The sequence below is a fragment of the Mirounga angustirostris genome, unplaced genomic scaffold, assembly GCF_029215605.1.
Source record: "Mirounga angustirostris isolate CCGP_5_RB_7025 unplaced genomic scaffold, mMirAng1.0.hap1 SCAF_5, whole genome shotgun sequence".
NCBI classification, from domain to species: Eukaryota; Metazoa; Chordata; class Mammalia; order Carnivora; family Phocidae; genus Mirounga; species Mirounga angustirostris.
Window position 1 is genome coordinate 28,229,181 of NW_026991713.1, and position 12,935 is coordinate 28,242,115.

The 12,935-nt window shown below is 36.8% G+C and overlaps 1 pseudogene; it reads left to right on the forward strand.

Annotated features, from left to right (window-relative positions):
• Window positions 1-912: 912 nt before the first annotated feature.
• Window positions 913-989, forward strand: LOC123845040 (U4 spliceosomal RNA; annotated as a pseudogene).
• Window positions 990-12,935: the final 11,946 nt, after the last annotated feature.

The following is a 12,935-nucleotide window of genomic DNA, read 5'->3' on the forward strand; positions in this document are numbered from 1 at the left end:
TACCTGTTCTTGATATGCATTTTTACAAGATCCCCAGGTAACTTGCATATGCATCAAAGGTTAAGAAACACTGATTTGGGCCACTGTTACAGAGCTACCTAGAGATGAAACACATTTATCCCCTAAAACACACCATTGTGTGACTAACGCCAGCTACCACAGGTACAGCATTTTGACCTTACATCCGGTTTTGCTTTCTGTGGATTCAGTTACCACTGGTAACTGTGATGCAGAAGCAGATGATCCTCCTGATGCAGCAGCATCCCACCTAAGGCTACATCACAAGGCCTGTGTCATGCACCGCATTTCAGATGAGTACAGCACAAAAAGATATTTTGAGAGAGACAATGCTATCTAAGGTTTCAGGCATGCACTGGAGGGTCTTAGAAAGTGTCCCCCCAAGGAAAAGGGGGTGACCACTGTATTCATAGCCCTAAAGATTACAGCACACCACATTAAATATCTGAGCAGGTCAGGTATGGAAGAGCTTGTCCTTGAGGAAATCCAATCAGAGAAGGAAATTCAAATACACACCCAGGTTCTTTGTAGCTATGTTACGATCCACGTGCAGAAAACGTTACTGCAGAGTGACCAAATGAAGACAAGAGTATGAATAAACTAAAACCAGAAGCTTTGTTTGCAAAAAATGTTAAGGACTCAAAATAATAAAAACAGGATCACTTCGTTTTAGCTTAATATATTTATATTGCTAATTTAATTTATTATCAATTAAAATTAGTCTTTAGTAACTTTTATAAATTTAGGCCCAAAGTAAGTATGCTATTTTTTGTTTTCTTTTTTTCTTTCTAAATACAGTCTCTGGAAAGAAATACTAAAACTTTAATTCATACTTTCAATAAATACTATTAAATGCCAGATACTGCTTTAGGTATTTGACATACATCACTGGGGAGCTTTGTGCAGTGGCAGTATTGTAGCCAATGAGGTTTATCCGAGGTGCCATTATTGCTAATTGACATACATCACTGGGAAAAACAAAAAGCAAAAAACAAGAAAAACATGTCTACCTTTGTGGAGTTTACATTCTTGTGGGGAAGCAGAGGCAATAAATACAAAAAAAAAAAGAAAAAAGTAGATTATGTAGTGGATTGGAAGTGATAAGTACCAAGAGTGGGTAGAGATTTGCAATTTTAAATAGGAGTATCAGTTGTAAAAGTACCATTTGAGCAAAACTTGAAGGAAATGAGAAAAGCAGGAGAAAGTAGAGGGAAGACCAGTTATTTTGGCCAGTGGATGATAAATGTCAATCTCTTCTATATATTTACTATTCTGCACTTAAGAAAGAACAGGGGAAGAAAGTGTTCTTCTCCTAACTTGTAATATAATCAGCAAGCCATGGCCTTCACAATAGAGGAAAACTCTACTCTGTAATTTTATATATCATTCTTTCTGGTTCAGCCAGGAGTGAACACAGAATTTATTTTTCAGTTGCATCTGAATGCACAAAAATGGCATTCTTATTTTAAATATAGTTACATCTAGAAATTAAATACATGGCAATAACTTTATTATGTGCTTACTATGTACAATTTTTTTTTTTTTCTGATCTTGGAAGGAGGTACTATTTTCCTTATGTTAAAGACAAGATAACATAGGGTCTGAGATGATGAATCATGCCCCAAGGTTAGAGAGCTGTGTTAGTGATTCAGGCAAGAATTAAACTTAGTTCCCTCAGAAGCCAAAGTCACAGTTTTTTACTAAGCCACCATCATGATTTGTTCTCAGTGTTAGACACCTGTAATCTCCAATTTCATTACAAGTTTACTTATAGGATGGACTACACTAATTTCTTACTACAGAACTTCATACAGTACCAACAAACACAAAAAGTTGCCACACACACAGCTAAATAATCACTTCATGGCACCTCAATACTTAAACCCAATAAAACTTGAAGGTCCTAAAGTAGTCTTTACAATAATACTTTTTGCCAGTGTTTTCTATCTATAACTGCTGTCGTGTTCCACACATATAGTTGTTTCCATTGATTGAGGATTGCTCTTTGTATTTCCAATATATAATTGCATTGCATTAGAATAACATTATTTTAGAGCTGAGAAACAGAGTTCTAGAGAAGTTAAGCAGGACCTGTGTCCCTAAGTTCCATGGTGAATGGAACCCTAGCCTCTTGTCAGAACTCTAAAAGCGTCTATGTAAGGGACTCTTTAAAGTACTTGGTGCAGGGAAGTTAAACCATAGCCCATCAGAATGTGGTTAAGTCTAAGGGCTGGGTAAGGAGTGACTATCTTGGACTCTGCGAGCCAGGAAACCAGTACAAAATACCAATCCCACTTCTAGAAAGAGGGCTCGAGAACCAGCTACATTGCATGTCAGTACAAAGCTGCCATTCCAGGCTGCCAAGTTCCAGCAAAGGACCTGGTTTGTTTAGGTAACATATCTACATAAATCTATTCTTGCTGGGAGGTGAGGGACATAAAACTTCCTCTCTCAGGGTCTGAAATGACTCTGACTGTTCCTGGTCATCGTAAGCAGCTAGCAAACTGAGATGAAAAAGAAGACCAAAAAACAAAACAAAACAAAACAAAACCAAAACCAAAAACAGCACTGTGTGTAGTTCTCTAAGTACAATAAGCTATTGATAACAGAGACCCTGAGTCATCAAGAATACACTGAAGGAAACAGAGATGTGTGCAGCATATGATGAAAGCTTTTCATTTAAAATTGTTAAACTGAAAGTCTAGGCACTTGATCCGGCAAGTTTTATGAGCCCTACTGGAGAATGCACTTTATGTGGAATTCTCATTTCCTGACAACCCTGGATAGATCAGGCAGAGCTGTGATAATGTTCATCTCTGTGCATTATAATGAAGCTGCCATGGTAACTCTAGAAGTCACTTTAAAAATGTTCAATTTTAAAAGTTCATTTCTTAGAAAAAGATTAGCACAGCTGTAACACTCATAATAATCTAATGAGATTTGAAAAGAACCCTCGGGCAAAAAATATATATAGACTGCTCAGATTTCACAATCGCACAGTCCTTCTGAGAATGACGTGGTCCACCCATGACTTCCCTAATCGATGAAACAAGGGGGATATTAGGTCAGAAGCTTAATTAAATTTTGATGTGTATAACCCAGTAGCAGAACTCATTCAGCTCCAACTTAGCTCAGGATGCTTGCTAAGTAAATCACAGAAGCTGTTGCTTAGAAAATTTTATGTACTTGTCATTTTCATAATATAAGGAGCTAGGTATAATAAATGTTCCTAGCATTAGTTATTTAGGAAAGGTTGACTGTACCCTTTATGACTGGTCACAGAAATTCAGACTGGGAAGGAAACAGATGTGACGCATGGAAATTGGGTACATTTCCAAAATAAAACCCTCCATCCTCAGCCCCATTCACCCCTATGAATTTTTTGAGGAAAAAGACATAAATCAGTGTCCAAGGTCTCTGTACCTTGTTATGGAAAGCATCTATCTTTCTTTCTAAGGGAAATTGTAACTTTTTCAAAGTTAAATTTTTTTTTTGTTTTTTTTTGGAGACTGAATCATGTCTGACTGATACAGAGATAGGGCGTGCTCAAGTAGCTCCTGTTATCTCTGGGACCTCATGAGCACCAGAAGCATGCATTCTTGGAGGTGTGATGTGATGAGTTTTTGTAGTGGTATATTTAGTTAGAATATCTTTTCCAGTGTTTTCCTTGAAGGCTTTGTAATTTAGGATCAGGGCCCTGGCTACAAATTCAAATAAGTCAAATTTAATAAATCTTCATTAGCAGGAGGCTTTTATGGACATCTGCTAATAAAAGAAGAACCTTAATCTACAGTTAGCATTCCACATTCCTGAGAAAACTGTCCTACAAAGTTTAAATAGTTTTTAACCTCTCAATTGCCTTTTATTAAAGAAACTAAGGTACATGGTCCAGGGGTCATAGAATTCCATTTCCTCACTTAGCTTCACCTTCCAGGACACCCTATAGTGATTTGATCATTAATTTCATCTACTTAGTTAAAGAAAAGAAAAATGGAAGTGTTTGATGGATTCTTCTTCTACCCTCCAGCCCTGACACAATTCCTACCATAGTGAGTTGAAATGGTTGTTTGACACTGTGTGGATAAAACAATAGAAATATTTTAAGTCATCTGTTTTGACTTCATGTCAAATCAGCCTTGCCATCAAAACATTATTTTGGCCCTCTCAACAATTTCTAGATATGCTGGTGGTAGTGGAATCAGATAGAGGTGGACAAGTTTCTTTGAAACTGATTATGTTACATACAGTGGAAAAGAAGTGGAAAATCAAATTAGGCCAGTCATCCTGTTTAGTAGACTTAACAGATATGTTTGGTTGTCAAGAGTACCAAGAAATGCTAGCTCAGCCTTCTGCCCTAGAACAGTGACAGGGCTCATTCTGCCTCACAAGTTTGATTTGCATCTTTTGTAAGCATCATGCTATTTCTTGGGGGTGCTTGATGACTCCCATAACATAAAAATTTAGTGACTGAGAAGCTCTCTTTAGCAGGTAGGAGCAAGAACCAGTGAATTCAGAGTCACTGCCACTTCTGTGCTCCATTTTATCCATAAGCTGGCAATGGTGAGAGAAATTCCATCCCAAGCTTTTATAACTAATAGCGACTACCTTGTTCTAGATTATGTTTTAAGTGTTGGACCACCGAGGTGAAAAAGACAGAATGCCTACTTTGAGGGAGCTTGCCTGGGAGTGAAGAAATCACTGTCACAGTGGGAAGAATGGACCCTCTTTCCACTCAGACATTCATATTCATTCATCCCCAGGCATGTCACTTCCTCATTCCACCTGGAAGTTTTCTAAATCTTACATTCGTTTGCCTTCAACCAAACCAACCCCCCTCAATTTTATCAGAAGATCTTATAATTTATTTTATCCACTGAAAAAAATAGCCATGCAGAATCAGAGATTTCTTCAAAATTTATCTTAGACTAACTGCACTCAGTTCCTTTCTTTTGATAGTATCCTTATCCCTTTGCAAGGCTATTACTCATTTTTTAAATGTCCTCCCAGACTCCTTGTGATCCCTGGACAAAGCTGCCTGTTTCACACCCCAGTGTGTCTGAACTTCGCCACTCAGCCTAGAACATTCTTCCACATTTGTCCTGCAGGGGTGCTATTACTCAACTGTTATAACCCATCTACTGCTCCCTTTTACACCCTGTTCCCTTTTTTTCTTGTATCAATGATTTCTCTTTCTCCACTGAGTCTATATCCTTAGCCTTCAAATATATGTAAATTCTTCTAAAAGTGACAAAACTCAGTTTTTCTTGAATGTTACTCACTCATCAAATTACTACAATCCTCTCTCCTTATCTATGAAAGATGTACACTCACCAACCGTACTTTCTTTAAAAATATATTACTTAGATCTTTTAAAATTATAAAATGAGTATAGAAAATTGGGGGAAAACATTTAAGACTTATAAGAAGAGAGATAAACACCACTCATAATCCCACCACTTAGAGACAAATACTGAGATAATGGACAGCAGTATACCAATGGCGTAAGTGAGCAGCCTCCAAAGTTAGACTCAAGGTTTGAATCCTGACTCTATCACATACTAGGTGTGTGACTAGGGTCAAGTAACATCACAGCTCTGTGCCTTTGTTTCCCCTTGTGCAAAATATATAATAGCAGCCCCTCAGTGAATTGCTGTGAAATTAAACAGGTTAACGTAAGTGCATGTGAAACATTTATAATAATTGGCACTAGTAAAAAAAAAGGGATGGATATGTTACTATTTATTTTTGCAGCTGATGTGTGTATTTCTGGTCTTTTCATTGCACATATACTTCAGCAAATTTTTATTTGGGATCCGTACAGATTGTCTAACGACTTGATTTCCCATCTAACTGTGTTGTTTGTATCCACTTCCTAAGCGTCTGTTCCCCTTCATCTTGGTGCCACACGAGCACCAACACTACAGACCAGGCACTTTGTCCCAGGCGCATGGATGGGCACTAATAATACGTGATGAGATCATCCCGAGTTCTCCTCCTTGTTGAAGCTTTTAATGCTATGGACCTTCCCTTATTGATACACTTTTCTTTCTTTCTTTCTTTTTTTTTTTTTTTAAAGATTTTATTTATTTTATTTGACAGAATGAGAGAGAGAGCACATGAGAGGGGGGAGGGTCAGAGGGAGAAGCAGACTCCCTGCCGAGCAGGGAGCCCGATGCGGGACTCGATCCCGGGACTCCAGGATCATGACCTGAGCCGAAGGCAGTCGCTTAACCAACTGAGCCACCCAGGCGCCCCGATACACCTTTCTTAACTTCACTGACACTATTCTCATTGTTCTTTTCCAGAGATCTTAGTTTCCTATGAGATGTATGCCTTCTGCTGATAAGCTGCTAAACATTGTCAGTTCTTTTCCAGAGTGCCAAAGGTATATTTCCTACTCCATGCTCTACTTCTTCTTTTGCATACAGTATACACCCTTCAAACGTAAGACATTCAAAACCAACCTTATTTTCTTAGAAAAAAAAAACAAAAACAAAAACTTTATTCCATTGTACTTTCAATCACAGTTAATGGCATTACCACCTACCCAGCCATCTAAGTCATTCTAAATCATTTTCTTTTCCCTTGAGGATATCCTCACTCAAAGCACTTTATATTGTTGTAAAACTGAACTTTTCTACATCCTCCACACCTCAGCACCCATCTCTCAAATCTGTTCTTAGGCGTATCCCAACCAGTGGTACCCAGATCCACCTGGTTTCCCCAGCCAGAAACATTGGAATTGTCCTCGGTCCATAACTGCACCTCTTCCTCCACTTCAGCCATGACTCCTTGTCACTGTGACCTCCTTCCTACCTACCTTTCTAGCTCCTCTGCCCTGCTTTATCTCAGGTCCTCACACTCCCCTGCCTGTGCTACTGTGACAGCCTCTTGTAGGTTGAGTAGTGTTTCACAAAAGTGCGTGCCTACCTGGAACCTCAGAACATGCCTTTATTTGGAAATAGAATCTTTGCAAATGCACTTAGAGTGGGATCCAGGTAAGGTCATACTGGATTAGGGTGACAGTGTCCTGCAAGAAATAGAAAAAGACAGAAAAAGATGCACATGGACACATACAGGGAAGAGGCCATGTGAAGATGAGGCAGAGATCAGAGTGATATTGTCACAAACTAAGGGATACCAGGGGCCACCAGAAGCTGGAAGAAGCAAGCAAGATCCTCTTCTAAAGCTGTCAGAAGAGCATGGCTCTGTTCACACCTTGATTACATTTCTGTTACTTTAAGTCACAAAGTTTGTGGCATTTCGTTATGGCAGTTTGGGAAACTAATATACCTCCCGACCAGTTATCCATCTTCTGTGCTTCTGTCAAAACTTAGATCATACTCTGTCTCTGATCCCTGTCTTTCAATAAAATGCAAACAAGGCTTTTCCCAACCTAGCCTGACATTCCTTTTCTTATTCTCCTCCTGCAAACTTTATAATCTTGACTACCTCTGACCTCTGAACAAAGGTTTTGTCTACACCTAAGTACCTTTCTGAATCCTACCTCTCTGCTTGGAATTCCCTTGTCAGTATTGTCTTTCTCACACTGTTAGTTATTTATCACAACCCAACCCAGGCATCACCTCTGTGTGGTTCTCATGACTCTTCTTTGTCATGTTCATGTTTTGCTTTTCTTCTATTATTATATTTGTCACACATTAGAATTGTTTGTATTCTCTTATTTATCTTTATAGTCCAACATTTGTGTCAGAGAGGCAAACACATGGTAGATTTTCAATATATGTTTGTTGTGTAAAAGAATCTATTTTCTTATAAATTACATATCATTAAATGTATGTCCGTTTTAATTCCAAAAATCATTTTTGAGTCTTTTTTCCCAATGTGTTCCCTCATCTTGCTTTGCTATCTTGGTTCAAGAGTTCATCCATCTCTTCTAAATGATTTTTCTGCTCCCATGATTGTCTTTCAATTTTGTTTCTTCTTTTGTCATTAACAGAATCTTTCTGAAACCTTCTGTTATCATGTCATTCCCTCAGCTGGAAGCTTCAACAATTTCCCAATAGCTTTAGTGTAAATCATAAACTTTATGCTACAACTTATAAAATTGTTCCAGTCTCTGTTCATCATGAATTCTGTGCTCCATTTTCACTAGATTTCCTACAAATCCTTAAACTTCGTTTATGTTTGTGTCTTCATATCTTTATTCTACAGCTTTTTCTTCCTGGTGGAATCCTCTTCTTTCTTAGTGGGGTTCAAGTGTCTCCTCCTCTTTGAGATTCTTCTCAGTCTTGGGGTGGCCATGATGTACTGTACTGTTTTTCCTATCTTTCTGTGGAACTCTGTCCCAACGTCTTCATTAAAACTCAGTAGAGTGTAACATAGTTGGTCGTATGCATACTTGTCTGTTTCTCTCTCCTCGACACACCCAGATTATAAGACCCTTGAAACGTGGGACCTTCTGTGTAGGCCTGCAAGGCAGCAAAGAGTCCTGATATGCTCAGTAAGTGTTATTTGAAAGTTGGCTAACTCTTTCTCAGTTAAGAAGTTTGCTAATTTGTTTTCAGCCATAACATAGTTTGCAAATGAATACGTGTATATAGTTGTAATCATTAATTTTATGTATTAATGTGACCAGGCCATAATGTCCAGATATTTGGTAAAACATTATTCTAGATGTCTCTGTGAAGGTATTTTTTTCTGTCAGATTAACATTTAGATCAATAGACTTTGACTAAAGCAGATTATACTTCATAATGTGGGTGGGCCTCATCCAATCAGTTGAAGACCTTAATAGGAAAAAGACTGACCTCCTTGAGGAAGAGGAAATTCTGCCAGGAGGCAACCTTTGGACATGAATGACAATTCTCTGGATCCTCAGTCTGTTGGCCTAATGTGAAGATTTTGGACTTGGCAGCTTCCACAGTCAAGTGAGCAATTCCTTAAAATAAATCTCTTTCTCTCTATGCATATCCTATTGGTTCTGTTTCTCTGTAGAACCCTGATGGATACGACAGTTAATGTATATCTCTTTTCACCTGAAACATTTCATTGATTCCATCTCCACACAAGGTTTCTAACACACAATAACACAAAACAGGTAATAAATACAATCCATAGGCTTAGATTTGGGAATGTTTGTGAAGGTATATTTGTGGTATAGCCCAGCAGTCCTAGAATTTGAATTCTGGTTCTAGCCAGGTGACCAGGTGTTAAGTTACTTAGGCTCTTGGTTTTCTGTGACTTCTACCTACCTTAGATGATTGCTGTTGTAAGGATTAATGACTTATAATGAAAACATGTAAAGTGCTTAAAACTGCCTGGCAAATAGTAAATACTCAGTGAATCTTAGCTGTCATATTTATGAAGCCTCTCTCTGTTTGCCTAATTGCTTCAGTTCACTTACTTCCCCTTATCAGTTTACTATGAAGAAGAGAGGGATTATATTTGTCTGTAGCTCCTATAGTCTACAAATTGATACATAATAATGTATTAATTACTATAAAATTCAATTATTAAAATTTTTGGTTAGCTTATGTTGCTTGATGTAGTGATATTATATGTATATTCCCAGGTGATATTTTTTGGCTCCTTACTGTTTAAACAATACTGTCTACGTTGATTCTAAGATATAAGAAATGGGGGAAGTTCAAATATACTGGTAAAAATGCAAGATATTTTCATTTATTAAAGCCATAATCAAGATAGAAGGCATTAATTAAGTAATTACTTAAGGGAATAAAAATGTTGTTTTTGAGTTTGTGAGCTATTTTTTTCCTGCTGAGGGGTGGCTTGAGTTTTGTTTTTAGTTATAACATATGCAAATACATACATAATTATAGCCAACTTTGGGTTTTCCTTACTTGTAAAAGAAAACAGTGGTTCAAAAGAAAAATAAATCTCAAAGTATATTTTGTTCAGTCTAGAATTGCACCACATGATTTAGGGGGAATTAATGGATTTATTTTGTGAATATGTGTGTATGTTTTAACCCTTAATCTAAAACAAAACTAAAATTAATCTTTATGTCTTAGCACACTCCTGCTTATTATTTAAGAAGGTGTTTTAGAATCATGTTAATCAGCTAGGGGAGTCAATCAGAAAGAGAGGAGTGTGTGTGTGTTTCACATAGGAATCCCATAAGACATTGCTTTTTCCTCATTACTTTCTGTTTTCCACTGATGGTATTGAATTCCTCTTGCCCTTTCTTGATAAAGCATCATGTCCCTAAGGCTTATACTAATGTTGAAAGAAAACATTCATTTTTTTCCCCTTTGAGTATGTGAAAGATTGATTATGGAGACACTCTCCATCTTCTCTCATGCAGTTCTCTCTTTAGATCATTACTAATAATTTGGCAATCAAATGCACTTGAAAGATGTAGATGAAACAATTTTTATTTTTATCAGTGGCAAAAGAATTTCTGATTTACAAGTGGATCAAGAAACATATATATACTTCACAGAAATATATTAATAACTATCTAAAAGACATATAAGTATAAATGGTACACTGAGAATAAAGCAGTATAAACTAAAAGGCATATATTCCTGAAGTCATTTAAATCATCATCTGTCTTCCAATCAGGCTCCATTAAGTAAAAACAGATTGATGAGTGTTTATCTCTTTCTTGTAAATTTCCAGGAAGGAAGATGCCTCATTTAAGAGGTAATCATTACCTATATATGTACGTATATGCATATATATTTAGATATAAAACATATGCTATTTAAGAAAATTCAAGTTAAGTTTTAACTTGATTTGACCTTGCATTAAATATTTGCTTCTTTTTAACTTCTCAGAGTCCAGGTAATCATATTTAACCCTATTTTATAGAAATAAAAAGGAAAGAAAAAAATTGCCTACATTCCACAGAGAGTTAATCAAATTTTTTTTAAAAAATTAGAAAAAAGTTTTTTGTTTTATTTAATGCTAGAATTCTTTCCATCAATCCGGCTTATTTATTTATTTATTTTTAAAGTCTATATCATCTCTTACAAAAGTCTCATCAATGGAGGGAAATCCTCAGGTGGCATAATTTTTCTCTCATACCTTACCTTTTCCACCAAAAATCTTCCTTAATGTTTTAATAAAAACTGCTTAGAATCACACTCCATTGATCAAATATGGTAACCACAGGTTAACTTTGGCCCTCACTGTCCATATTTCTGTATATAAAAATCAGTTTGGTTTCAAGACTTTGTGCTTAGGTATTTATTAGTCTTGCTGACTAATGTAGATACATCTGGTGATTTTTACAGCTTCCAAAGGACTTGAGAAACAAACTCAGAAACCCTTTGAAAGCTGAGCCCACCAGATCCCACAGTAGTTGGTGATATCCATGGGTCAGTTTAGTTTGGCTGCTTTCCAGAGCCTGGAATGAGAAACGTTCCCTGAGACTTCAATCAAGCCCTTCTTGTAAATGACCCACATCTTGTCATTAATTGGACTCTTCTTCTTTCGTGTTCCTGTTTTCTGTCCCCACCCTGACCTCATCCCATCTTTTCTCTCTCCGGATGTAATAGTAACACCTGGGAGTCTGAAATGGCATAATTTTATCAAACCTATTCCCCTTTGTCTGACGAGCAGAAGCTGACTTTTGTGTTTTTCATGCCTAATTTTCAGCCAGGCCTTCCCTCAAAACTCTATTACACTCTAGTTTCTCCTTTAGAGCAAAAGAAGTTTCCCTTAATGTGTTCAACAGATGCTGCTTCCCAATGCCATCTTTTCTGAGTACTGAAAAGTGCTCTATTGTGGAACCTAGCGTATATGCTTAAATATACAAACACAGCACTACTTCTTTTCTTTATTGACTTGCACTGAAATCTGTGCCTCTGCTAAATAAGACACTTTGCCATCCCAGTATCAGGGCACCCATGTGCAGAGACATTTGTGTCTCCTTAAAATACATCAGAACTTCCCAGTTTTGCCTCCAACAGTATTTTAGCAGATAACTCACTGCCAAAACCCAATCAAACACTTTCCAAATCTTCTCGACAGCATTATTGATGACAGATGGTTAGCCTCCACATTTCACCAAATCGTAGGACAGTATTAGAAATCACACTGCGTCTGTATGATTATGTACGCAAACAGCATATGGAATCTCTGTTCAACTCTTGACCCCCGCAAGAGCATAAACATTTAGAAGAGTTCCAAAATACCAGAAGAGCTATAACTGCGCACAGTTTTACGTGAACTGTTTACTTACTGGTGCCCTTAGCTGAAGGGGAGTTATTTATTTTCTTTTCATTAGAATCCTAAGTATCCTTCTACTATATTTATAATGTCCATTCTCAGAGGTTACCAAAGAAAGGTAGCTAATTTTCCATGAGTGAAAATGCTCTGAAAATAGATTACTCAGGGCTTGAAAATGCAATTTCTCAGAATTCTGTTGTTTTCAGTTAGGAGTTTTTTGACCAGAAATCAAATGATATATGGTTTTTCCTAATTATTATTTATGTTTTATTTCCTAATTAGTATTTGTTTGGTTCTTTGTGAAATTTAATCCTTAATCTCTAAGTATCAAAAAGGCAATTAATATTATGGAAAATGTGTTCTTAGTATAGCTACTCATGTAAAAAAAAAAACCAAAGATTTGTAGGATAGCTATAAATTTGAAGAAGTTTCTTGGACATCAAAATATGTTACCATAATAAATAGCTTACCATGGATGCTTGGAATGGTTGTCAGGTTCCTAGCTTCCTCAGTACCATTGTATATCCATAAATTTCCTTCCTAGATTATAAAATCCCTGAAGGTGAGGATTATATCTGTCTTGTTCACTCTTGTATTCCTAGCAGTAAGTATGGAATCTGTTGCCATAATCAGTGCTCAATAAATATGTGATAACTATCTAGATGACTGAATAGGTGGATAAATGGATGGATGGATTTATCTAGTGTTAAGTCATATTATAACGTTTACTTTTTCTTAAAGAATAACATAGTGAGAGT